The sequence below is a fragment of the Lissotriton helveticus genome, chromosome 7, assembly GCF_964261635.1.
Source record: "Lissotriton helveticus chromosome 7, aLisHel1.1, whole genome shotgun sequence".
NCBI classification, from domain to species: domain Eukaryota; kingdom Metazoa; phylum Chordata; class Amphibia; order Caudata; family Salamandridae; genus Lissotriton; species Lissotriton helveticus.
The window spans coordinates 1,480,194,482-1,480,220,821 of record NC_136068.1 but is presented as its reverse complement, the minus strand read 5'-3'; the positions used below and the strand labels follow the sequence as shown (position 1 = coordinate 1,480,220,821).

The 26,340-nt window shown below is 42.7% G+C and overlaps 1 long non-coding RNA gene across 1 annotated transcript in view; it reads right to left on the bottom strand.

Moving 5' to 3' along the window:
- Positions 1-18,735, bottom strand: part of LOC144767488 (uncharacterized) — a 78,204-nt gene extending 59,469 nt beyond the window's left edge. Inside the window, exon 1 of the long non-coding RNA XR_013598231.1 lies at positions 15,227-18,735. This is a non-coding gene — a long non-coding RNA (uncharacterized LOC144767488). The remainder of the gene's footprint in view (positions 1-15,226) is intronic.
- Positions 18,736-26,340: the final 7,605 nt, after the last annotated feature.

The window sequence follows — 26,340 nt, the reverse complement described above, 5'->3', positions numbered from 1 at the left end:
ATTATACACAAGCATCCCCCAGAGACCAGCATTAGAGTGTATCAAAAGAGTTCTCAACAGACGTGAACAACCAGCGGGAGTTCCCACAGAATTTATAGTGGATCTACTAGAAATTGCGATGTCAAAGAACTTCTTTATGTTCCAGAACAAATTCTTCATCCAAAGCAAAGGAGTTGCTATGGGCGCTGCATTTGCTCCAGACCTGGCCATCCTCTATATGTCTGAATATGAACATCACTGCATACTGACAGAGGAGAACCCATACCGTAACATGATTTCCACCTGGCATCGCTATATAGATGACGTCCTTGTGATATGGACAGGTGACGAAGAAGCACTCCACGCCTTTATGAATTGGCTGAACAACCAATCGGAAGATATAAAATTCACAATGAACATGAGCAAAGAGTCCATCGACTTCCTGGATATTACTATCAAAGCGGATGATGGCCACCTTCACACCACTCTCTTTAGAAAACCGTCGGAAAGAAATTCTCTTTTGAGATACACAAGCCACCACACGAGGGGTTTAAGGGACAATTTACCCTTCGGCCAGTTTCTCCGCACACGGAAAAACTGCTCCCTGAAGGAGGATTTCTTCAAGGAATCTGAGGACCTGATCAATCGCTTAATAGACAGAGGATACCCTAAGCGTTTGGTAAAAAGATCACGCAAGCGAGCCTGGTTCCAAGACAGATCAACTCTACTAGAACCCAAAACACGTACTACCTCTCTGGAACGCATGATCTGTGTCACAACATTTTGCACTAAGAGCAACGAAATACGCAAAATAGTCAACAAACACTGGGGGTTGGTTGCAGACACCCTTGAGAGCCCGGACCCACCGATGCATGCCTTCAGAAAGGCCAAAAGCGTAAGGGATCATGTGGTACATTCAATGCTGGACATTCCACAGGCTCCAACCATTCAACGACTATGGAATCTACCCGAGGTGGTCGGCCACTTCAAATGCACAACATGCAAAGCATGTCTCACATGCTGGGAAACAAAACAACTAGTGTATAATGATCTCACTATAGACTTGAAATCTTTCACAAATTGTAACACGAGTGGTGTTATCTACGCCATCATGTGCCCATGCAACTTGATGTATGTTGGGCAGACAAAGCAGAAAATAAAAAATCGGATATTTCAACACTGCAGCAAAATTCGCTGTTCCACGGTGGGAGCCCCCTTAGTGGAACACTTCAGTGAACAAAACCACACTCCAGAGTCCATCAGATGGTTAGTACTGGAAAAGATCTCATTGGGACCACGTGGTGGAAATTTGAACACCATACTAAATATCAGGGAATGTAAATGGATGTATTTACTCAAAACCATCACCCGTGGGCTCAATGAACTAGATGCCAACTTTGCCCAAATGGCTGGCATAAACCCAGAATGAACATCCTGCATGCAGTAACCTGATCCCTTAACATTTAAAACTGCAGTTTGACATTATACAATGGACACCAATAATGATGCTGCTTACACACTTATAGCATACAGATTATACTATCATGCATAGATGTCCAGTGATACCCGTGCTTGTATTGTATATAAATACCATATGATGATTATGTTTGTATTTTTTCTCCTTCCAATACAGTTATGACATGTATGATATTTGATCAAAGACATTTTGTATGTGGTTATCAGTCCAAATCCATCCAGGTATGAGACACATAAATGTTCCAACTTATATCACACGCATATGGTATCCGTACATACTATCGGTATTTTCCAAGCAACCATTGAGGTGTTATGCGCTAGCCTCCATACACTCCCTTAACCCTGAGTTAGTCAATCTCTACTTTTTAGACGCTCCCCTGCTCTCGCTTCGCGCGGTGCCAGAGTCTGTCCAAAGAGGTGGAATGCGATTGGTCTACACTGACAAGCCCATTTTTCCTGTCAGCACTCGGCGTCTGCACCTCGAGCGAGCAAGGAGCATTCTCGGCCCTTGAAAAGCCCAAGTAAGTGATGGCATGAACTTTGGGAATCGAGCCCAGTACCCTGCTTTACGAGCCATAGGGATTTTTAACATGCCACAGTCCCGTTTTTAATCCCATGTGACGCTCGTGCACAAAATGCTTTCATGTAAGGTTTCACGAGCAATGCCATTAAACTTCAATGTGCACTCGGAACCCATGGGACCAGAATGCACCTCTCTTAATTGCCTATTGTTCTTAACTTCTCTCGCCCTAAACTGATATACTTTCGAGTCACAATCTCTCTAATCGGCGCTCTCTGGGAATCTCTTTCAAAGTGCGTCAAACTTTTGTGAGAACACCAAGATTTTTCCCTGACACGATGCTCAGACGTCATTAAGGAAAGGAGTCCAAGTAAGTTCCCCGCTCCATTCTATTTATTTCCTCGGGCAATTTTGCCACACAACCCACTGAAACATTATCTCCATCCATTATGTATTCACAGAATTAATAGGAGCCCTGCCCAGGCCCACGCTAAGACGGCGCAGATGTCGACCGTCTATTGATGTATGTAAATCATTCCTGCAATTTCATTGCCACTTAGTTTGTTCACCATTTCAAATTAAATTCCAGCCTCTCCATTAATTTTTTCAGGCTCTCCACACCACTGTCCTGATGAAGACCCCAACATGAGGCATTAATTACCCTTCTAGCGTACACTGGGGGTCGAAACGTAGACTACGCCATTTGAACACACCATAGGACATAAAGAAAAACTATTAATTTAACCTATGTGTGATGCTATTCTGGAACCTTCTGTACATTTCTTGTAAAGGCGTTTTGATTTTAACGTGATGTCTTGAAAAAGTCACACCACCTTTACCCGGTCCCTCACAACCTCCACACTTCCCCCTCCCTTTCACTGAGAGCACTTCAAATGTAATGATTTTACAATTGCATTCAAGTTTTGTTTGTTCTGAAAAATTGGATACAATAGGCGGATTTATATACGCAAATATCAATATTGCGCCTAAACAAATATTGCACTAATAAATGTAATTTCCATGATTTTTTTCTCGATAATTGTGTTTAAATCCTTGACAAATGTATATATGGTGAATTACTATGTGATATAACATTGATTTATTATATTAGTTATATGGTAACTCGGACCACATTTTATTTGTACTGCTACATGGACCCAGGTCCTTGAGTTATAAGGGCCTACCCCTTTATTACTCAAACTTTGGGCTTGAGGCGGGTTTTTATATTGCTTTGCTGGAGGCACAAAGAGACTTGATGCTGTTCGCATGCAGAGAGAGCTGGTGTATGCTGATGTGATCTATTCATACTAGGACACTGAGGTATGGGCCCGCCCTAATTCAACCCAAAGAGACCTTCTTAGCTATTAATATAATATGCGAGTTAGGGAGGGTGATAAATAAGTGTTGTTATACCCTTATTGATTTACAGCATGGTAACATGCTGTCACCATTCGCTTTCTATGGACTAGTAACTATGCTTGTAGCTTTGTTGTTGATAATATGTTTACTTGTATTATCTAAGATACTGCGCCTGAGAAGACGGCATTAGTAAATAAACATTTCAAATGCTCACGTGTTCTTCTTTACTCCATGTTCTGGTTTGTAATGATTGTATAACGAAAGAGTGCTCATGTGTTCCACGTAACCTGAGGTTGGTGAGTTCATGTTCTGGTTTGTCTAAACATTGGGAATAGGTTATGACCAATGAGACACTGTAGCTAGCTCGGTAAGGGGTTTGTTGGGTACTAAGGTGAGTTTTGGGTCACCCTAATTCGCTGAGGTTCCAATCCTCTGTGCACAGTTCTGTGGGAGAACAGAAACCCTGCTACAATGGCAATCCACAAAAAGGCAGAGGCACACAGGATGGTTGAACAAGAAAATAGCCACTTTCTAAAAGTGGTATTTTCAAATTCAAAATGTAAAAATCAACTTTCCTAAAAGATGCAGCTTTGGATTCTGAGTTCAGGCATGCTAAACTGTATTTTCCTATCTGGTCCCAGTGGTACTTTATATTTATAAGGTGTTATAAATTGACTCCCATGCTTTCCTATGGGGACAGATAGCCTCACAATAGTGAAAAACAAAATTGGCAGCATTTGACTGTTAGGACATGCCACACACATTAGGGCATGTCCTACCTTTCACATACACCGCAGCCTGCCCACAGGGGTACCTTGGGCCTACTTTAGGGGTGACTGACATGTAAGAAAAGGGAAGGTTAGGGCCTGGCAAGTGGGTGCACTTGTTATGTTATGTTGTCTTGTAAAGCGCATGGCTACCCCAGAAATGGGGCGTCCCAGCGCTGTAGACCACTGGGGAACCCGCCCTGGCTTTCCCTGTGAGATGATCCCTGCTGGGTATCTCCAAGGTGAAACCAGGCATCCCCGGTGTATGTGGGGGGCCGTTGTGGAGATGAGGCAAGCTAATGCCCAGAGTTGCCGATTGTGATCCCTGGTTAGAGTAGCCACCGAAGCGAGAATTATCGAGTCCGCTGACCCTGGTCCACGACCCTGCCGCGTCGGGAATTGAACCCTGGTCCCGGGCCGTCCTCTGCTTCCGGGTCTGCCGCCTCTAACCAGTGAGCCACACCACTCCACAGTCGACATGGCAGTTAACAACTGCGCACAGACACTGGTGGCAAGTCTAAGTTACCGTTTCAGGACTACTCGTGTGGTGGCACAATCAGTGCTGCAGGCCCACTAGTAGTAGTTGATTTACCAGCCCTGGCACACTCAGTGCACTCTACTAGGGACTGACCAGTAAATCAAATATACCAATCAGGGAGAACCAATCATAATAATAATTTACACAGGGAGCACTTGCACTTTGACACTGATCAGCAGTGGCAAGGTGCCCAAAGCATCTAAGCCAGCAAACACGAAATCCAGCACAGCATCAAAAATACAGGAGGTAGAGGCAAAAGGTCTGGGGAAATCACACCAAAGATGCCAAGTCTAACAGTGAGGTAAAGGGAGGGTTGCAAATGGTTGCTTTGAAGTCAAGGCTAAGGGATTTAAATTGGGCCAGTATGCTGATGGAGTCAATAAGCTTTTGGGTAGTATGGAGTAATAAGGAATAATGGAAAGCACTCAGATTGCAAACTTAAAGACTTTGTCAATGGGAGAAAGGTCCTATTTAGGTAGATCGATGTGTAAGCTATTGTTTACATACACAATGGTATTGGTTTGCAATAAAATATTTAAGATGGTTTCCCATAAGCTTATATTTACCTGTCTGTGACTAAGAGGTTCCTGGGCTTTTATGAACCAAAAGGAATGTTGTCCTCTGCTCCCTCAATTGGATTTTGCATGCCCCTTGAACTTGTGTGGAAAGCCTATAGGTCCTCAGGGCTTGGAAAACAGAGAGTAGTCTTGCTAAACAAAGAGACAGTCATTATTATTGGGACTGCTGGAGACCTACTAAAACCTCTTGCATGGTAGTATTTATACTTAGATACACCACTTTGGTTCTTAGAAGTAAATGACTACCACAATTATATAATCAGCAATCTTTATTATACTTGCTGAGTGTAGCATATTTCCCGGACATTTTGGCAGTAGATAGCCCAAGAAAAAGATACCTGGGAATGCAAGTTTAGATTTTCTAGATTGAAATTTATCATCAGCGTAGGCAGCAATGGTAGGTACCTTGCCTACCTATTGCAAGTACTCTTTTAAATCATCTGTGACACAAAGTCCATCAAATTACTAGACTACAGGCCTGATTTAGATCTTGGTGGAGGAGTCACTCTGTTACATCGGTGACGGTTATCTGTCCGCCAAAAAATGAATCTCATTCTATCCTATGGGATGTTTATTTTGGCAGACGGGATATCTGTCACTTTTGTGATGAAGTAACCTGTCTGCCAAGATCAAAATCAGGCCCTACACCTGAGTCCTCTGATAAGAGTTCTGTCGTTCTTGAGGCAAACACATATGAACTATTTCTTATATCTTTGTGGGATATACATAAACACATAAACACAAATTGGGGACAGGTGAAGAGGTGGTCAAGTATTGTAGTTCTGGCACTTTACTTTGGCTGAAAAAATATTAGTGATGCCAAGAGATGCTTTAGATTTTTTGTGTGCAAGACTGGCCACGAGTCCAATTTTATTTGTATTCTGTACAGCATGGGAAGAGGTATAGCTGTGGGTTTGACTACTGGAAAAAATACAGTTTTCGAAAAACAGTGAAACAAAGAAACAATCACTGGAGCTCAGTTAGTACATTAATTACACTGCTGAGTCTAAGTTTAAGGAAATTGTGTGCCTCAATCTTTCGTTCATCCCTGATGACACATTTCTGTAAAGTACCTTCTTTATCCCAACCTGTTCAATTTTTCTTGATTTAGGGTTTGCTTCCTAATCCACTCACCTATACAGAAGTACATTGGGTTCTACTGGAGAAAAAGCTTCAACTAAAACATCTTCACCATTAGGAATATCTATGATAAACTGCAGAGTCCAGCCCTCCTCCTCTAATATTATTTCATATGCTTTTGACCAATGAATTTGGAATATCACTTATGTGCATTGTTTCCTGTTTGTCTAAGTGTGGTATATATCTGTTCTCGTACATTTGTGTTCTTATTAGGAGTCTCTGCTTCAATATATTCAATGGCTGGAATTATTTGTGGAAGGGCTTGGAGACCCTCATGGCTATTATAGTTTCAGCCGAGAAGCCTAGCAGGCCCATCCCCCATGTTTCAACTGTCGAAAGAACGTCACTTTTCAGTGGCCCTTCAAGTTTCTTATTGATATGTTTTTAAAAAAAAATCTTTTTATCTCTTCCCTTTCTTCCCTTTTACCAGTAGGTTTCAAGTCCCATTATCAGACTTGTCCCTCACCAGAGGTTCTCCTCCGAAGTGAGCTCACTCATGTGGTAGTCTGCTTGATTCTCCTCCTATCTTCAAAGTATCGGTCTCAACATCTGCTGTGGCCTTAGGGCCACATGCATCATTGTAGTAATTTGCGATTCCTAAATTGCGAAAATTAAGGAATCGCAATTTAGGAATCGCAAATTCCAATGCATCAAGAAATTGCAAAAGTTTTTGCGATTTCTTAATTTTCCTTAATTGGGATTCCTTAATTGCGAATCGCAATTAAGGAATCGCTTTACATTGATTCCTATGGGCCTACAGGCCCATAGGAATCAATGGGAAGGCATTCTCATTTTGCGAATTCGCAATTAAGGAATCGCAAAATGAGAATGCAATTTCAAGGGTGCAGGGGGGGTCCAAAGGACCCCCCCTGCACCCCTGAAATGTCACGCAAGTACATTTTACTCACACACATGTCCCAAGGGCATGTGTATGTGTAAAATATAAGTTTCAAAAATGCACTTTTGTGCATTTTTGAAACTTTTCACAAATTACCATGAAGGTTTACTTCATGATAATTTTCCCCTTCCTAATTGCGAATTTGCAATTTAAAAAAAATCATGCATAGCATTTAAGAAATCGCAAAATTTGCGATTTCTTAAATGCTATAGCAATTCAAGAAATTGCAAAAAATTGCGATTTCTTAAATTGCGAAAAATGAAAAAAAATGATGCATCCCAAAAAAGGTTTTTGCATTCGCAAACGGCCGAATTTTGCGATTTGCACCGTTTGCGAATGCAAAATAGCTTGATGCATGTGGGCCTTAGTCCTGTGGATAATGAGAACAGCACTTATCAGAATGGGTATACTTTGCTTGTGGTTTAATTGTTTTACATTCACTAGGGGCCAGATGTACAACGTGATTTTTCATGTGCAAATGAGTTTTCAGATCCGTTTGCCTATGCAAAATCACTGTTGGCTATGTACAATTCCTAGATATAGAGTCACAATTCATTTGCGACTCGCTATTTAGGAACTGCGAGTTGCAATTAGGAAAGGGCTTTCCCTTCCTAATTGTGTCTGCAAAACTATGTGTGTATGTTGTGTGACCGTAATTGCGGTCGGAAAACAGTCGCAAATGACCACCCTCTTCAAGAGGGTGGTAATGCAGTTGCAATTTGGAAGGGTTCCCCAGGGGATCCCTTCCATTTTGTGACTGTCTCTATAAATAATTTTTAAGGAGAGGGGGAACCACTGCCTGCCCTTAAAAAAATGAAACGAAAAAGTTTACTTTTTTTTTTTTTTAAATGCATCCCGTTTTATTTTAAGGAAAACGGGCTGGATTAAAAAAAACTGCTTTATTAAAAAGCAGTCCCAGACATTGTGGTCTACTGAGCCCAGCAGTCCACCATCCATGGGAGGGCTGGCATTCCCAATGGGTTTGTAAATTGCAAGAGGCTCATTAATATTAATGAGCCTCTCAATTTGCGACCTCATTGGGAATCGCAAAACAGTGTAATAACACTGTTGTATATTTCATTTAGCACCTCACAATTTGCGACTTGCAATGAGTCGCAAATTGCAAGGCGCTAAATGAAAGGGTCGTACATCTGGCCCTTAGTCTGTAACCCCCTTGATATGCTCCTTTCTATTTGGTTTGGGATGTCTGCCTGTATGTTTTTTCCAGACTTCTACTCTTTCCGTAGGTTTAATCTGAGTTACCAGTAGTCATAGTCAAGGACCCAGGTGGCTCGATGGATGTATAGATATGAATGAATATTATGGGAAATTCTACCTCCCCTTCTGCTTGAGCTACAGAAAAAGGCCACTGCTCGGTTGCCAATAGTGCCATATTACTTTTTGGATGGTCTCTCGGCAGGTTGCCATCAGCACCCTGGCCTCCATTCTCGGTTACAATAATAACCGGGGAATACAAGGTATCCCTTATAGCTCACAATGGAAAAACATTAATATGCAGAAATATGTTTTATCATACTGCTTTCTGCATTTCATTCTGTAATACCAGCTGTTTTTCTTGGGGCAAAGATGGAATTACTGCAAGGGTTACTCTGGAATACAATATAACTCTCTCGCGAGTTAATTGAGATGGGCAAAAACACAACTCCAATTTAAAATACAAATTTTAATATGTTCTTGTTCGAACTATATCTAGAGTATTGTTTGGTCTCTATAGCTATGGATATTCTATTTATTGATCACCTCTGCATCTTTCGATCTAAGGTTTCGCCCCTGGCCTGCCAAAACCAGTTTACACATCTTTATCTCTTGTGTCCTGTTTCACCCCCTCCAGATGTGTCATGGTGTGGTGTTGATGCTTAGATGTACATAATTGTTGCCAGTTACATGGTTGCTTACTTTGGTTATATGTAATGATGCTATGTATTCTGTTGTTCTGCTGTACAGTATCCTGATACCTTTTGAGCTGAATGCTCTCGATAAGAATGTGCACATAAATAAATGAATGTGGTTTGGAAGTCATATTGCAACTGCAGCCAGTTTACCTGTGGCAGCCTTTTCTCCAAAACTGCTGCAAGTTCTCAATGGTAGAAGTTCATGAGAGGATAAGCAAGCTTGTCACCATGTTTTCATATAATGCAAATCTGGGACACAGCCTCCTCATGGGTCCCTGAGCAAATGCACACGAAAACTTGTTCCAAGGGATTTTGGTTGCACTAGGGGTTTGAGAGCTTTGAAGGCTTATCCCAGGCTATAAAATCCATCCTTCCTTGCCTTCCTTGATTATTTATTATGGCAATTAACAAGATATTTAAGTATGTTTTTACCCCCTGCCGTGTGTTTTAACTCTATCGCTCAATTAGCGTTTTGGCTTCAGCTTATTCATGTTCCTGGATTGGCTCCTTCCACTAGTGACATAGTTTCTATATGCTTCTGTATCATTAAGCATGCAATTTATGTACATATTTCTAACAAGTAATGTTAGACTTGACATCCTAGGTGTGGTATCTCCGCAAACATTGTGCCTTCACACCTCCTGTTTTGCTGAATTCGTTTTTGTAGGCATTGGGACTATGAACTTTACTACTGCTAACTAGTGCTAACGTGCTTGCACTCTCACCTTCACAGCTGGTAAAATTGGTCTACACCTAATTGGTGCATTTAATTTACTTGCAAGTCCCTGGTAAAAAGTATTACTTGTACCCTGGGCCTATAAACTAAATGTTACTAGTGGACCTGCAGCACTCGTGCCGCCCACTAAAAGTAGCCTTTTAAAACATGACTCTGTCCTGCCACACAACCCATAGTGCAGTTTTAAACTGCCATTTCATCTGGCAAAAAACCCTTTCGCAAGGCATAAAAGGCACAAGCCTTTAATATTTAAAAGTCAACCCTAAGGTAAGCCCTAAAGGCTCATAGAACAGGCTGTATTGTATTTAAAAAGTAGGATATGTGTGTTTACGTTTTATATGTTCTAACAGTGGAAAACTCCTAAGGTTATTTTTTTACTGTTGCAGGGCCTATATCTCCCATGGACTATCACTGAGTTAACTTATTACATTTAATAAGTGATAACTTTGGATTGGGATCAGACAAAGATATGCTGTTTACACACAAATTATTGTAATTTTAAATCCTCTTTAACTGTAAAGTTGGATTCTAATACATAATTTTGAAATGCCACTTTTAAAAAGTTGGAATTTTCTTGTCCCACCCATTTGTGCCTTCTGGTAAGTTTTCACTTATTAAATGTAATAAGTTAACTCAGTGATGTGTCCAGAGTCACATGACTGAATAGCTCTACTGTTGGGGTTGGGGTCCAGAGAGTAAGATAAAGGGTGCTTAGCTGGGGAGGGTCTGGGTAGGGTCTGTAATCAGCCAAACTTACACTTCAAAGAGTTTTACCTTCTGCACACAAAGGAACCTTACAGCAGGCCTGCCCTCTTTTTTGTCACACCCAGACAGTTTGGAGCCTACACAGGGAGAGTACCTTCCAGGATCAAATGTGGGGGTAGGACAGGGAGTCCCCCTACACATTGGCTTGAGCCAAGTATAAAGATTGGACCTCCAGTGCAACCATTCAGAACACTCCTGGACCTGTTATACAAGAAGAACTACCATGCTGCCAGAGGACTACCCTGCTGCTTGAAGGACTACCTTACTGTCTGAGAAGAAAGGCTGAACCTGCTTGCTTTCATGTTAGGCTAACCAGATTGGCTCCTAGGGTCATATGGCTGACCTCTTGTGTGAGCTACAGGGACACAACAAGCTATAGAGGCCTCCATGCGACTGCCTATCTCACCTGCTGCCACTGGACCTGCCTTTGCCCTGCTGGACAGGTCCTGGACCCTTGGCTGGCATCAGAGTGTACACCTCCTAAAGGAACTTTAAGAATCCGGACGTTTGGGGTCCTCACGACCGATAACACGCCAAAACTCTTCTGCCCACGACGACTGCCAATGCGAAGTACTAGTGAGACCAGCTCTTTGTGCTGAAAATGACAGTCCACAGCGACAAGGAACTGTACTTTTGGTACACCAACAACAGTCCAAGATGCCCAGCCCCTTTACCCGTGAACGGAATTCTTCAAGTTGGACTCAGAAGGTCCCTCTTAAGCAGGTCTAACCTGGTCCCTGTATCTGACCTGTGCTCCATTGCAGTTGGCTTGAACTGGTGACTTTCCCCCATTTTAGTTTAACCAGAAGACCGTGAGCGGGGCTACGTGCTTCTAGGCGTTATTTTTACATAAAACTTTAAAATTGAATATCTCTGCTTCTACTGACTGGATTCTTGTCTTTCTGGAATCATTTTATTTATTAAAATTGTCTATATTTGTCTGAAGTGGTTAGAGATTTTTCAGGTGTTGTGTTGTCAGTTTATTGCTGTTTGTGTGCTAAATAATACTTTACAATTTGCCTTTTACAGTTTGAACAGGTTAATTTAGTGACTTTTGTGTTTCAACCTGACAAGGATTGTGGTTGTTGCTTGAGTGGGGTTATTATCCCCTCAACCAATAACCCAATTCATCACAAGTAGCATTCATCCATCAATGCACACACTAAGTAACGTTCCCATCCACTAAGCCCTCCATCTGTGTTCTCACACTCCCATGCACCATCCATTGCTACATCACTCATGCTGTTATTTGCTAATCTGTTAATCTTTGCCTGCACTCAGTCACTTGTCCATTCATCCATCCATCAACTCAGCCATTCACCCATTCATTAATTCATGCACCCTCTCACCCACCTATTGATACAACCATTGACTTAATCTTGCATTCACCCAATACACACTTGTGAATGCTTGTTCTTCTTTCTTGTAAAAGCCTGGATGAGCCTGTCATTCTCCATCCTATGCAAGTATAATGCCAAAGATGATATTTATAATGATGATAAATTATAAAAACACTTTCATCCTTAATTCGACTTCTTATTTATTACAAAATAAAAACTTTGTTCTGAAATTCCTTCACTGTGTAGGCCATTGAGCAGGGATAATATCATAGCAGTACTGCTATATATTTTTATCCAGAGAATGCATATCTCAATCCATAAACATCAGCTGACCCAAACCAACTGTTCAACTTCCGGCCAATATCCCTGCTCCCGTACCCATCCAAAGTGATGGGAAAGGCTATAAACTAGCAACTATCAGCCCACCTCGAGCTTCACCACCTACTGGACAACACCCAATCAGGTTTCAGAAAGAACTACAGCACCAAAACAGTACTCAATGCAGACACCGACAACATCAGGACCATCCTAGACTACGGAGACCTATCCGTGGCCTTTATCACTGTCTCTTACAACTCTCTGCTCAGAAGACTCCACAACAGAGGAATTCAAGGGCCCACACTCCAATTAATCTGCTCCATCCTCACAGGAAGAAGCCAAAACTTTTTAATGTCACCATTCACATCAGAGATGAAGAGTCTGATCTGAGGAGTCCACCAAGGATCTTCCCTCAGCCCCACCCTGTTCAACATCTACATGTCCCCACTAGCCAACACCATCCGATCCCAAGGCATTGTCATCATCTTGTATGCCGATAACACCCAACTTATCCTCTCCCTGACAGACATCACAACAACTTCCAGGTCTAAATTCACCACCTGCATGACCCTGGTAGCTGACCGGATAAGATCAAACTGCTTGAAGCTCAATTTCAATAAGACATAAGTTCTGATCTTTAGAGAGAGGTTCATACTTCACAATTACAAAAAATGCCAGGTACCCGAGGCCCACTGAAGCTAACATTTCATTATAAAATCAGGGTGAGTTGCAAATTGTCTTCTAACAGTTTTTCAAATGGCTCCGCTCCCAATCAGCATCCACAAAACTGTTGTGCATACCCTGGTCACAAGCAAGCTGGACTACTGTAACACGCTCTATGCCAGGATCAACAAAAAGCTCACCGGATGGCCCACTCAGAACTCATGGCCAGAATCACTGTCAACCTCCCTCCCTTTGCTCACATCACACCACACCGGAAGCAGCTCAACTGGCTCCCCATATACAAAGGAGCACAATACCAACTGCTCACCCACACTTTCGAGGAGCTACATAATACTTGTCGAGCATACCTCAAGAATCACATCCTGTTTCCCAAACATTCCAGACCCCTTCACTCACCCGGACTTCTACTTGCACATATCCCACGCATACGAAAAAACAAATCCGGGAGTCGAGCATTCTCCTTACATCACTCCTAAAGTATGGAACGACTTGCCACTACACAAAAGAGCTTCCTCCCCACTTCTTGAATTGTGCAAGATGCTGAAAATCTGGCTTTTCGATCAGTTCCACTAGACCCTAGTTTTGGCTAGACTGGGTGATAGTGTGCTCTACAGATCTGCAACTACCACTAAAGCGTCCCTGCTTTAGGCGGGAATGGCCAGAACAAAGTGGGAGAACCACGTGTGCCGTTCCTTCGCAAGCACAACTATGCTTGCCTGAACCCCACATCTACCTTAACCACTCATATGCATGGTTAAGGCAGATAGCACAGTCTAGTGTCCGGATGGACGGGGAGAGGAAGAGAAAGCTTCTGAAGAGGAAGGTCCAGACAAGTAAATGGGGATAGGGCCGGGTTTGTGGGGAGTAGTTTTTAAGGGTTGGGGGTCGGTTTTAGGCTTCAGGGGGGGAGGAGTCGGGCAGTTTTATTTTAAGGGGTCAGGGTTTTAGGGCTCATACAGGCTGGAGGGGTTTGGGGTAATTTTCCCAACAGTGCGGGAATACGTTTCATTCTGTGGGTAGTTTTTTCAAAGGTTGGGGTCGGATTTAGGGTTCCAATCTGGGGGGGCAAGCCATTTTTTTTAAAGGGGGCAGGGTTTTAGGGCTCAGGTTGGGGGAGGGGATTAGGGTAATTTTAAGGTCAGCGAGGGGGTGAACTACCGGGTGGGTTGGGCATTTTATATTTTAAAGTTGAGGGTCGGATATAGGGTTCAGGGCAGGGGGGGGTTTTAGGACTCAGGGAAGTGGAAGGGTGTTGTGGTAATTTGAAGGGCATCTCTGGGATAAGTTTCAGGGCGGGGTGGTGTAGTTTAAAGTGCGGGGCAAAGTAGGTTTTCGTCCTCAGGGCAGGGGGGCGGGGTAGGGGAATAGAATATTGGGGAGGGGTTGAAGTAGTGGCGATTTCGTCCATGCATATCCCTTACCAAACATGCCTTTACAACAAAATTGCGTGGGAAAGGCATGCATGGTAAAGGAATGCGTGGTTAAGACGCATTTGTGGTTTCGGCTGCGTGGAAGAGGCATGCATGGTTTAGCCGTGCATGCCTCGGTCATACAACATCTTTAGCACATGAAATGCTATGGTTGGAACAAGACTCACTTGCCATGCAGTGCTCGCCTTTTCCAAATCAGATAAAACAACTATCCCACCAACAGACCGGCCTTTAAACCAGCTAAGGGGCAAATGTCATTGACCAACACTTACAAATGTGTGAAATTGTGGGTTGTTCCCAAACATGAATGAGTCTTCCAGCCACCAACGTCTGAAGGGGGCTCAGCTTCTCTGTATATATGGGTATATCCATATGCGTGTGTGCTTTGTCACGGCCTCTAGCAGATATCTAAAGCTTTCTCTACAACTGACCGAATCAGAAATATTTTTTATTGCAGTATCCTTCTTCTATCACAGGATCACTACATCTGGGGTAAAAATGTCCCTTTCATTTAAAAGAATCTGATACTCCCTTTTAGCCTATTTCTAGGTTCTGCAAATTTTGCCACACAAGAGAACCAAGCCATAAACAGAATAAGTGAGTCTCCTAGGATCACAAAAGTAGTGAAGCTGTCACCAGAACTCAGGTGTACCAGTTCCAAAATGTACACCTTAATGAGTAGACCACACCTCCAGCATGAGGTAACCCATATAAAAGACTCATGATGAAGAAGGTTGTGTGTGACCAGGATATTAATGGTGAGAAGATGAAGGGTATGCTCTCACCTGAGGATGGCTTATTCTGAAGGGCTTTTGTTTTCATTTTAGCTTCTTCTGCAACATCTGCAAAGTCATTGGTCTCTGTGGAATGAGACAAAGAGGAAGATTACAACAAGCCATGCAAAAGGTGGGCATGATTTACGTACTGAAGTCCATCGCCCACTCTCCATGTTTCTTCATTAGATGTTTCAGAAACCTCCTTATCCAAAACTACAGCCCGGCTAGTCACCCAGCCTAAACAAACTGCACAGTTACCTAGAAAGCAAGAATGAAATGTAAGTCTGTCCACATAAAACACCTTGCATAATACAAAAGCAACTACAGGCATGTTGTTAAGGGAACCAGAATGAATAAAGAAAGGCACGCTTATTTGGTGGTGACTTGCCAGTCAATCTAGGTACCAAACCGTGCAAATTACCTTAGAAAAGACTTAAATGCCTAGTTCACTACATGTCCATGGTTCCTGTTGTTACCTCTAGAAGTAGCATAATGCAATGGTTCTTAACCTGTTGACTTCTGCAGATCCCATTCATTCACGACTGGAAGCCAAGGATCCCCAAGCCATTTTTAGGATTTGTAACTCAACATTAATACACATAAAATAGACACACACAAGAACACATTATCAGAACACAGCACATCAAATTTCCTCTGCAACTGCATGTTTAAATATGTGAGTGGCCACACACTAGTATAAGACCCATGTTGCATTCACAAATCAATTGGTAATCATGTGAAATTAGGGCTCTGAGCAGAAGTGGTGGGACAGGAGGAGTCATTGGATTGATATTGGACCAACACAGGGCACAAGTGAGCTTGGCATGGATAAAACTAGGGGTTATGTTGATTCTTTATGTCAAAAGTTGAAAAAGACAGTGATTGCATAACAACACCAGATGCTTATTATTCCAGAATAGGTGCTGCTTACTGGGAAGTGTCAGTGGGGTTATTTTAGTGCTGCTGGAAAGTGAAGATACGCCCCCCCCCCCGTCCATTACAAGAAGTGTGGGTGCTTGGAGTCTGCAGCTGCCAGCTGGATGGGAGAACAGGTAGCCTGGATGGGCATTTTTGGCAGTCTGTACATCGCAGAGACCACTGAACCCTTAAACAACTATCTCTTCTGTTGTGCAGATGCATATGGTTTTCTAGAAACTCATAAGCAAAACGAAAAGTATTTTTAGTCAGAAGAGCATTTTTGAATGCGAACATTGACTTTGCACCTTCACATATGCTTTGTCCTGAACTAACAATTAGTGTCTGACTTAAAGAAAGCAGGTTTACAATGCTTATAATTATTTTTTAAACATATATTTATTGGTTTTAATAATAAACATATCAAATATATTAGGAAGTCAATACATTAGACTCAAAGTATTATTGTTACTTAATGAAACTATAATCCTTCAGAGAGAAACCAACTTTATACAATTATTTAGCTCAAAATGCTTGAGAATACTGGGATAGAATTAAGGATAGAGGTTAATGAGTCTGTGGACCACCAGAATAGGACCATAGGTTAAGAACAGCTGTCAGTGTATTAAAAGACAGCTGTGAGGTGCTCCGATCGCTTCTTAGGAGGTCTCTGTGTTAAAAGTAAAAGTATACAAATAAAGACTCTGACGTCACCCATTAGCCCTCTGTGACTTCTGCAGATGGAAATCTATGCCTCAATTGATAAACCTGTGTTTGTGTAAGCCTAATCGCAGAAGACTAAGGTGCTTGGCCTTGGGCTGTTATAACAGCGAAGTTAGGCCCTCGCACTCATGACGTGTTCGGAAAAAAAAGTTTTTTTTATGCAGAAAAGCATGATGCATGGAAGTATAAGTGAACAAGGAGGTTTCCAATAGCATAATAAAGTGCACATGCAACTGAAGGAGGTGAAACCAACCCCTTTCTTTGCATAAAAAAAGCTATGTTTGCCTACCCTATGCTGTCCTACATAGAGTTACTGTGAAGGGCTTCCAGTAACCTTCAGTTGCAATGATTCTGGGGTGACCGGCTTAACACGTATGGGCTGCGAGGAAGAGCTGACGTCTCCTACATTCACATTCACTGAAAGTCTAAACGTTTAGGGCTTAGCCACAGACAACTTTACCTTTCAGTATCCAGCCGTATTATATCCAGTCTATAAATATACTTAGAACGGGCATTAGGTGAGCCCCTTCTTTATGAATGGATGACTTTGTAGCTTGTCCCAGGTCTCAGCTCTTGATTGAGTGGCTTTCCTCATGATTCCTGTTTTTGTCCCACCATTGAGCATGCCCGTCTCATAGTGTTCCGACTGGATGAGTTGCATCCGTCCACTGCTAACTTGGGAGTGCTTATTTATCATCCAACTCTCCTAGAAGGTGCACGTTTGTTTGCTCTCCCCCACTTGTTCCTCTTTCCTTGTGAGCTCCTTCCTGTTCTCCCTCTCTCTCTCTTTTCCTAGTCCTAACCTGCTCCTTTACCCACTTTGTTTCAATTTCAATTTTATTTTTTAATATTTATATATTTTTACAAGGGCTGTATAGCTACAAAGTGCTGTCATCAGCTGGGTGTCAGATTGGTTGTATTATAGAAAATTATTCTTGTGGATGTAATCCTGCAGTTGAGTGGAGACTACGTTTTCAGGGACTGTCTGATGAAAGATAAGTGGATGATAGTACAGTTGTTAATGAAGTCTGAGTCCAGTAGAGGTTGGATGATCTGTCCTAGTTTGACGTCCACGAGGAAGGTTCCTTCACCGACAGAGAACTGAATAATGTTGAAAAGGGTGGTAGGGTCATCTCATTGAAAAGTCTTCCTGATTAATGATGGTATGAAGTGATTGTAGGAGGTAATCTTGGGGCAGTCTGGAATGCTGGTGATTTTTAGGGGGTATTGAAATATGTTTACTTTAGGATAAAAGCTGGGTGATTGGAGGCAGATTCCCCACGCCTGTTCTGTTTGGCTATATGGAATCAAATTTTATGTTCCGGTGAAGAATGTTTTTTAAAACTCTTTTTATTAACTTTGCTCAGAAGACCATACAATACAAAAGTCACATATACATATACATTAAGTTTCATCATCACATTAATATCGTTCGAGGGAGGTTTGAGACGTTCCATTTCCCGTGGTTCACAAGGGCGCGGAATCGCAACAGAGCCCAATCCCCAAATACAAATAAGGATATAATTTATAAGTCCCCCGCCCTATCTCACCTGAATGTGGCTGGTGTGATTCACATTTCCCCCATAGTCGTTCTGTATTTGCGCCATGATGCCCATATCTTTTCCCACTTTTTAGTGCACCCCCTGCTTTTATATACTGTCTCTTCAGCTCGTTGACACCAGTCTAGGTCTCTTTCCCATTCCATCATCGATGGTGGTTGGGGCACCCCCCACCGCCTTGCAATGTTTCTCTTTGCGATCCGTGCTTCAAGGGCCAACCATAGACTGATGTTTCTGGAGCGGTCAATACTTCCCTTGATCATCAAGAGGAGCCATTTAGTGTCCATTGGAAATGTCACACCGGAGACTTTGGACATTACATCTGTGACTTTCCGCCACAACCGGACAACCATCTGGCACTCCCATATAATGTGGAAGAAAGTCCCCTCCCTCTGGCATCCCCTTACAGATAGTGCTGTCTGTGCCCTGCCCCATTTGTGTAGGTGTGTGTGGGGATAATAGGAGCGATGGAGTATTTTAAGCAGAACCAGACAAAATCTTGTCTGGATTGCGATTTCTCTGGGGCTCTGTATGGCCTCCAGCCGCTCCTCGTCCTCTGTATTCCCGAGGTCATCAATCCATGTCGCGCACAGGGTCACCAAGGGGTCTGGTATGTTATTTATTGGTTTGCGGTATATCGTGGAGATCGCCTTTTCAGCAATGGGATCTATTAACAGTCTATCTTCCAAGGGGGAATAATCAGGGACAGAAGTACCTAGCGAGATGTGTCCCTGTAGGGTGCGCGTCAGCCTCAAGTAGTGGTATCTCTGCACTGGATTGAAGGTATACTCCTGTTGTAAGTCTTCAAAGGGGAAAGGGGCCCGCACCTCCAAACGTCCCCTTGGTGTTCGATACCTCCCATCTGCCAACCCCTGAAACCACTTAATGAGGCTACCTCTCTCAGTGAGTCCCCACCCATAGTGGGGTCGGACTGGTCTGGGGAGAAATGATTGATGTTTTTGAATTTGTCATCTGAGTGTGAAATTGGGAGTTCTGCGTTGGACTGATGTGTCTGACGGCATTGAAGAGTGTTTTGTTTCTATCATTCACTTCATTAATCGTAGTCTTGTAGAAAGAGGCTTTGGTTGCGGTGATAAGAGAGTTGTATGCTGAATGGAGTGCTTCCAGATTGGAGAGGTTGTCGAGGGTGTTGGTATATCTATGTTTATTTATGTGTGCATATGGTGTGCTTGTTCCGGGAAGTTTGGTTATTTTTTGCCCCTGTTGCTGCCTTCATGACTCATGAAACTTTAGGTAGCAAGGAAAGTTCCTCATGACCCCTCGGGCCATGGTGAGCAGGAGTAGTTCCAGGGATCAAAAATAGCAAACTTGGGTAGTAGCTGCAACTCCTGCGTCTCCTAATTCACATACATAGATGACATTTTGGAGAATGAAACAGAAATACTGAATCACAAGTAATCTTGAGATCTTCTAGCCTATAGTCAACGTGTAGAACAAAATCCCTTTGTTTGTACGAACACTTCAGAAAGGAAGCACTCCTGTGGAATTGATTCTTTATTGATTCATGCATTTGTGGATGCGGTTATGTGGCGGGTTAGTGGGTGAATATAATAATGAATCAAAGATTGGATGGATGAGAGGGTGAGTGCATGGATGAATGAGTTCATAGAAAGATAAATGGGTGAATTTGTACATGCACTGCTGAAGTTTGGTAACCTTAAAGGGCTTCCTTCATTGCGTAGCACGTCTCATCCAGAGTCAGAGGAAATATGATCACATTACCCACACCCTGATGGAACTCCATTAGCTCCCCTTGCCAGTCTGCACCAAATTCAAAACTAGTTGCATTGTTTACAAAGCCATCACAACCAGCACCCCCCTTTTATCTTGCAGGGAAGCTCCTCACCCATGGTGGATCTCGGCACACCCGGAGCCAGGACACCATCAGACTGCAGACCAGGAAGTGCAAAAAAAAATAAAAAAAATAAACAACAGGCCTTTTCCGTCTACGTATCCAGGATCTGGAACAACATCCCTGTATCAATCAGGACTGCCCCAACGATGCTCCATTTAGAAAAGGGTTGAAGACTTATCTCTAAAGAACATTACATCACAGTGCATTAACCGTCCACAACTGTAGCACACTTTACACTATAGGCATGCAAGAATGCATGCATTGCATGTACCCAGATGCACTATATGACCCTGTTTCGGAATGTATACCGGCCGAGTCACTGCAGGCAGTGATTAGATATACTAATAAATCTTTCTAAAGGATCATGTTCAGATTGAAAGAAAGCGTGGGGCACCCTGGGAACAGACGGGTAGCAATGGATGTGAACGTACACAAGTGTCAACAGTTTGGACATCCAAATAACCCTTTGTGGGATACCTGCATACCCACAATCCTTTCGCACAATCATTAAACCGTCGGATCATTTTAATTGGAATAAGGAAAAGCCTTAAGCATTTATTGCGCTAAACTATGGATGTAAAATGCTATTTGCTTTGACAAGTGTGGTTGTAGGGCACCATATTGACACAAACACTCTCTTTTCTGGCGTTTGACGTTTAAAATGACAGGTCAGTTATTCTTTCCATGTTTACAATGTGATGTGTATGGGGTCTGCATTGTCAAAAGGTAGTTGATTTTTGTAAAATAAAATGAAGAAAAAAAAATTGAGGAAATGTTATTTCTTTAAAAATGTCAACATGTGATTTGCACTAGTGCCAGTAATGTCCAAAGCATATTTGTCTTTTTCATTTTATTTTCATGTTTCTCATTTTGCTGGTAGTTTCATTCACTGCCTTCATGAATTGTTATGTTATTCTATTGTGCTTTCTGTGAGTGGCCATGTGTGGTATGCAATTTACTTCCAGACTTGGCTGGGGTAGATTGGAATCTATTAGGGATGTTGTAGGACCTGGAGAGATGTGGGTATAACTTTAATGAATTGCAACTTACTCTTTTGTGGGTGTGTTTTTTTATTTGCATGTCCCTCTAGGTGCCCCTCCTACTTTCACTCTACAGTAGATATTGCCCATTACTATTTACTCTTCAACTTGTTACTTACAAATGTGCAGTTTCCGTTTTCTGTAAGTGGAGATTTCATAATGTACGACGTTATTCAGGATTTTAAAACAAGTGTGATTGATAACTTACAAAGATCCACACTTATTTCTGAAGTTTGATCAAAACTTGAATTGTTAGTTGAAATTTAGGGAGACATTTTAGTTCAAATTCAATGTTACGACCTGTTAAAAGAATAGCCTCACCTTTAAAAAAAAAGAAAATATTTTAGTGGAAAAATGCAGGAAACTGAATAGTTTTTTTGTTTTAAAAAATGTTTTCATCCATCGTTCAAGAAAAACAAAACATGTGTGTTCCATCTAATCCTAGTTCTGATGTGTGCGTATACTTGGTCTGTCTGTGTGGTATGGCTACTCACGGCAAGACTGCTCTCTGGAGCTTGATATACAAGGTTGTGAATTGATGGGTGGGTAACTGTCTGTATTCTGTGACAGCTGGGTGGCGGAGTATCTTTGGGTGGAGTAAAGGTGCTTCTTAAGACCTCTCTAGGCCTGCCTGTTTGAACCATCTACTTTATAAAGGAGGAGATGACGTCTACTATTACTAATATGTATCAGTGCATGCAGGGACCCCTTCTATAAACCTAGATTATAAATTCCAAGCTGTTTTCCCTCACCAATTAGCCCAACGTATTCCTTGCTGGCATAGTCTGAGAAGAAGGTGGTCTCCATGCCTCTTGCCACCTCCAGGGCTCGCTCCTGCAAACTGCTGTCGTTGATCAATGCAGGGATGAAGCCCCTTTGAAACTGAAAGAACATGGTCTTCAGATCCTGGTCACACTGCAGGCAGCCAGTGTTCTGAGGTACCAGGCAGAGAAGAAGAAGGATGGTGTTATAGTGAAGCATCTCTTCATCCTGAACGGTGATGAGGGTAGGGTGTGGTACCCTCTGTAAGGTGCAAAGCTCAAATCCAGCCAGAGTGGCCCATGTCTTATGCATTGAGGCAACCCAAGCAGCTCTCATATTACCCTTGTTTTTCAGTGATGTGCCAGGGCATTGTGATGTCACTTGCAAGAACTTAATGTCTCTATGGAAAAGATTCTAGATGTGTGATGTCAAGGTGGAATGCAAGTAGTGGTGCCCAGATACGATAGAGGACAGAGAAACATATGGTGTAGGGCAGTGGTTCCCAAACTTTTGACGCCTGTGGACCCCCATTAAGTCACCACTGGAAGCCTGGGACCCCCAAGCAATTTGTAGGATTTAAATTTCAAACATTAATTCAAACAAAATAAACACACATGTGCACACATATTTACAAGCCCCTATCCTCAAGGGAATGTCACTTTTCGTGATGTTTCCATGGCAATAGGGGCTTTGCCTTATTCACAAGGCAGCGTCGAGGCACTTACCGTGGCTTAATGCTGCCTTGCAAATAAGGCCCCCTTTCATGCAATACTTAGCGTGAAAGAGGTGGGCAGTGGGTGTTGCGGTGGGCGTTCCACTGCAACTCCCATTGATTTTACGCGCCCTCCTACTTACAAGGGCAGCGTAAATAGGAGACTGCGACAAAAATTAAAACCAGGAAACACCTGGTTTTAACTTGGGGAAACGAGGAGAAATGCTTTATTTCTCCTCAATTTAGCATTTTCCATGTGTGCTGCCTTATGCAGTACACATGGAAAAAGCAAAACGCCTTGGTTTGTTTATGTTCAGGAAGGCTACCCTTCCTGCACATAAACAAACTTTAAAAAAATTACATTTTGTAGCTTCCATGTCTGCTGCATTAAGCAGAACACATAGAAGTGACAAAACAGCATTTCAAGATTGTTTATGTGCAGGAAGGAGGACCTTCCTGTACATAAACTATCTTCCCCTGCACACAGATGCCCTTTCACTATGGTACGAGAGTGCCTGCATTGGCGCTACCCTGCTACATGTAGCACCAGCACAGGGGGAAACACAGGGCTGCACCATATTCTTGTAAATATGGTGCAGCCCTGCATTTCAGAAGTGGTGGAGCATGTCAAGCCAAGAAGGCTAACGACACACGCTCCTCCACTTCTGTTGTAAATATCCCTCTTAATATTTTATATTGAAAGAATTGGCAAAAAGCAAAATAATTTAATCGGAAGATTGGTGCTGCATCCCAGTGACTAACTTTTAAATGGCTGGTTTTATTTTACAGTACGAGGCTCCTGCTCCTGCCAGGGCCAGACTGGAAACCAAAAGCAGCCCTAAAAAATCTTTTCAGACCAGTCCCCATACGGTGCATACCAAGTGCAGTAAGTGAACCTGGCCACTGTCGAGGGGGCTTTGTAAGGCTCTCCCCTAAAAGATTTTGGGAAACAATGGTGCAGTCTACAACACATTTATCATTATGTATTTAATTGTATTAGCTTTTAAAGAATAGTAAATGAAAACCTTACTATGCACCAGGGTATGACAATCTGGGAAGATTGCACATGAAATAAAAACATTTTTAAATGCATGGTACACGTTCTTTGCAGTAGGCATGTTAACCCTCTGTGCTACATTAGATAAGTTAAAGCTGCCACTGGAAAAACTCTCATCTCTCTCCTGCAGGTACATTAATCACTGAAGTTATCTTGACACTTTTATTGTTGCTTGGAAACTGCTAATGATAAAGGAAACTTTGCAGAGCTTTTAAAACTGCTGCCTGCGGACCCCCTGGGAATGTGTCAAGGACCCCTGGGGGTCCGCGGACCACAGTTTGGGAAACACTGGTGTAGGGTGATCTGCAGCCCCAAAACAAGCATTTGCATACCAACAGTTTTGTCTAGAAGCCCTACTGGCTTTGCTAATGATTTAAAGCAGTGCTGTAAAGCACTGCAGCTGCTGCTCAGCTGAGCTAATAAAAAACCCGATGCGGCTGCTGCATCATTCTGTAGACATGCACACACATTTAACACAAGATGGACATGCTGAAACATGGTAAGACATCCAAGAGATAAAAAGCAAAATCAGACTAACAGTAAAGCCAATCAGTGGTAAGCAATGGGCAGGTTTTAAGCCCCTCTATGTTCTTGGTAAGCCAACAATATGTCTTACATAACCCAACAGCTTGCGTTTCCTGGTAGGCTCGACCTAAAAGCTAGCCTACTGCTCTGCTACAATTCTGGCTGGATCTACTGTGAAAGAGCAAACATCAGAGATTTCAACGCTCAACTACTCACAGGCATAAGATTCTCTTAGCAGGGGAAGACCAGAGATAAGAAGATTACACAATATCCAGCTCTTGGGCCATTTGAATAGGTGACCTCATCTTATTGCTTCTGAACTCTTTGGAATGGTCTTGGCCAGGAGAGGAGGAGCAGGTAGCATGCACCCAGACAGGACGTGAATTGAGGAAAGTTCTTAAAACGAAAACGATTCACCGACAGTACAACTTGCAGCACACTAGAAAGTCCAGGTGGGACAACAACAGACAGCTACTGTCAGGCTGCCCAACATTGGTACAATTCCGATACGCATTCTAAAAATAAACTATTATGTTACTATGGCTAAAAGAGGCGATGACCTCATTCCCTGGTCTGGGTACCATTCCGAAACGCATTCTAAGCATAAAGACTGACACTAGTCTATAACCCATGACCTCTTTCCCTGGTCTTGGTAAAATTCCCATACGCATTCTAAGAATGAACTGTGACTTCAGTATGAATGAAAAGGCCAGGACCGCATTTGTATTAATGCAGCATTACTTCAATCCAATTGTTGTCACTTGTTCTAATATAGTGACACACAACAGATAAGCTGAGATGCTATTGGGAGAAAGAGTGCTTAATTTGAGCAGGTGCTATCAGGTGCTCAGCACCGACACTTCTTTCACAGGGCCGGAGCTATGATTTCTGGTCCTGCAGGTGGTAGTCTCAATATTAATTGCCCAATTTAAAATTAAAAGAACCACATACCTTGCATGGTGACAGGCTAGTATGTTTTCAAAGGCAGGCATACATCTGTTCAGGCAGGCATGATTGTGTATCATCACTTTAGTGATGATGTCGTCACGCCTGTCATGAATCCAATAAGTCATCATTAACGAATGGCTTGCATTCTATTCCTGGAGTTTGCTGCACCCTGCCACTTCCTGAGCCTAAGCCTCCCATTGGATAATAGTAGTGGGGGCCTGCAGCCTGCGTGCTACTATCCTCAATGTTCTTTATGTGGCGGTGGCCCACAGTAACTTTTGTGCGCCATGGAGTCACCAGTAGTTTCCGTGTGCTGCCTCCAAGCATGCTAATTGTTGAGTGTGCTTGAGCCCAGTAGGTGCAACAGCCATACTCTCGGCTCACAGGCATTGCAGCATTGCGGCTGGGGACAGTGCTTGTGCTGTGGCAGGCAGTTTCACAGCAATCTGAGCAGTGGATGCCTATGCCGTCGTCATAACTGGACACAACTAATTACAGGCAGCACTAGCAGTGACATGACCTGCTGTACTCAAGCAGCCTCCTGACCGGCAACAAACCCAGTCAGACCACACTGATTAATATGTTCAAAAAAAGCATTTTCATTTGGTATACATTTTGTTTTTGCACTTATCTGTCGGTGTAGGTAAAGAAGTAAAACGAATGACATAGGGGACAGACAGCAGAGCATGGTTACAGGATAGAGACTGAGGCAGTGCGGGTGTTGAAAGTTAGCCCCGGCACTTCATTTTTTACAAATTAAGCAAGGTTTTAAAAGGAGATTTGGAGTGGGTACCAAAGGTTGGGTGCATTGTGGGGTAACGCAGACATGAGAGGAGGGTACATGGCACATAAAGATACCAGAAGCATATGAAGGGAGGATCTAAGGAAGCACACCTCCCACATTGGCCAGAGATACTTACAGCACATGTGCGATATCATGTATACAAATAAGAGTCCACTTAAAAATGAGTTTTGATTTGAGGGCATGTGTTAGGAAAATGGTACT